This window comes from Carlito syrichta, unplaced genomic scaffold (assembly GCF_000164805.1).
Source record: "Carlito syrichta isolate Samal-C Ts95f unplaced genomic scaffold, Tarsius_syrichta-2.0.1 Scaffold303562, whole genome shotgun sequence".
Classification (NCBI taxonomy): domain Eukaryota; kingdom Metazoa; phylum Chordata; class Mammalia; order Primates; family Tarsiidae; genus Carlito; species Carlito syrichta.
In genome coordinates, this window is record NW_007247658.1 from 489,283 (window position 1) to 491,561 (window position 2,279).

Sequence of the window (2,279 nt, forward strand, 5' to 3'; positions counted from 1 at the left end):
TATTAGTGTTCCACATGAATATCTAATGGGCAGAATAAGTTGCAATTTTCTATAAACAATTTAAGTTTTCTCCTGTTTTCCATGAAAGTTAGCAGTGCTCAATATTCTTTTCAATATATTCTGGTTTGTACAAAAAAGTTTATGGTAACTCTACTAAGTTGATAGAATCTCACACTTCACAAGTCTACAACCAAAATAATTAAAAAGATGCTGTATTTGTTAGTATAAAGTATCATACAAATAAGTATGTTACTTTTTTCTTTTTTTGAGTTAGAGTCTCACTTTTTTTTAGTTGATTTCTCATTCTGTTACCCAAACTGGACTGCAGTGGCATGCTCACAACCACTGCAACCTTGACATGCTGGGCTTAGGTGATACTTCCATCTCAGTGTTCCAAGTAGCTGGGACTACAGGCATGAACCACCATACCCAGCTAATTTTTTGATTTTATTGTAGACATGAGGACTTACCAAGTTGCCCAGACTGGTCTCAAACCCATAGACTCAGGCAATCCTCCCACCTCGGCCTCCCAAAATGCTGGAATTATAGGTATGAGCCACCAGGCCTGTACAAGTATGCTTCATAGATAGAAGTAATAGACTCATTTCAAAAATTGTAAATTATGTACCTATAAAACTGTTATATCAGTGAAAAATTAAAAGTTACCAATATTTTTGAATTAGCCTATATAAAATTGACAGAATTTAAGTCTCTCAATTTTTTATGAGATGTAACTAATATCATGAATATATATGTGCCATCTTCTTGCTTTTCTTTAGAATTTATTATTGTATCTCTGAATACTGATTAGTTTTGCCTGAGTTTGAGACCATATTAATAGAATTATTTTATATAAAGTTGTAGAATAGCAAATTTTGCCAATTAGATTTTTTGCATGCATTGGGTTTGGTGCAATTATACTTATTCATATTAGCTTATCTGAGATATTTTAATGTATAAATCTATATGTGTGTGTAGGCATATGTGTGTGTGTGTGTGTGTGTGTGTGTATAATCACTAAGTTTTGTATTTGATTATTCCTAGTGTTTATGATATCAAAAGCCAATTGCTACAATATATTGTGCATGTGTCAGAATGTTCATTTTCAAATTTTCTTAAATTATATAACTGAGATAGAAATGCTAAATTATATATGATACACATGTTCACCTTTATTAAATAATACCAAACACTTTGAGAAAGTAATTGTAGTAACAAATTCCCCTTACCAGTGATGGATTACTTTATTTCAAATATGTGATTTTTAAATGAAACAAAAATATTCTCAATATGGGCATGTGAAATTGTGTTTCAAAAGCTTTATTTGCATTTTAGCCCAATAAAAATGGTAATGTTTCCTCTGTGAAGTGCTATATTTATTTTACTGATTTTTATTTTGAAGAGTAGTTTTTCTTCCTGAATAATCAAAGTTTAAAAAACTTCTTTATCCTGTTCCATTGGTCTGTATGCCTATTCTTGTACCAATACCTGGCTGTTTTGATTATTGTAACCTTATAATAAAGTTTAAAGTCTGGCAGTGTGATACCTCCCGCATTGTTTCTTTTGTTCAAGATTATTTTGGCTATTCACAGCCATTTATGTTTCCATATAAATTTCTGTATTGTAGTTTCCAGGTCTGAGAAAAGTGATGTTGGTAATTTAATGGGCTTTTTGTTGAAACTGGAGATTGCCTTGGGTAGGATGAACATCTCAACAATATTGATTCTTCCAATCTATGAGCATAAAATATTTTTCCATTTGTTTGTGTCTTCTTTGATGTCTTTAAGTGGTGTTTTGCAGTTTTTTTTTTTTTTGTCATAAATGTCTTTCACATCTCTGGTTAGGATGATGCAGAGATATTTGATTTTTTTAGTGACTATTGTGTATGGGATTGTGCTTTTTATTTGGTTCTCTGCATGTTTTTTGTTGATGTATAAAATTGTGCTTTTTTTTTCATGTCGATTTTGTATCCTGAGACTTTGCCAAAGTCCTTTATCAGTACAAGGAGATATTTTTACAGAATTTTCTGGATTTTCAAGGTATAGGATCACATCTTCAACAAAGAGGAATAACGTAACTTCCTCATTTCCTATTTGGATACTCCTGATATTGGTGCAAAAACTGGCATATAGACTAATAGATGGAAATTCTGGAAGCAAAATCTCACTTTCTCAGCCAACTCATGTTCAACAAAGCCTCCACCAACAACCACTGGGGAAAGGAGAACTTATTCAGTAAATGGTGCTGGGAAAACTGACTGATCACATGCAGAAGACTGA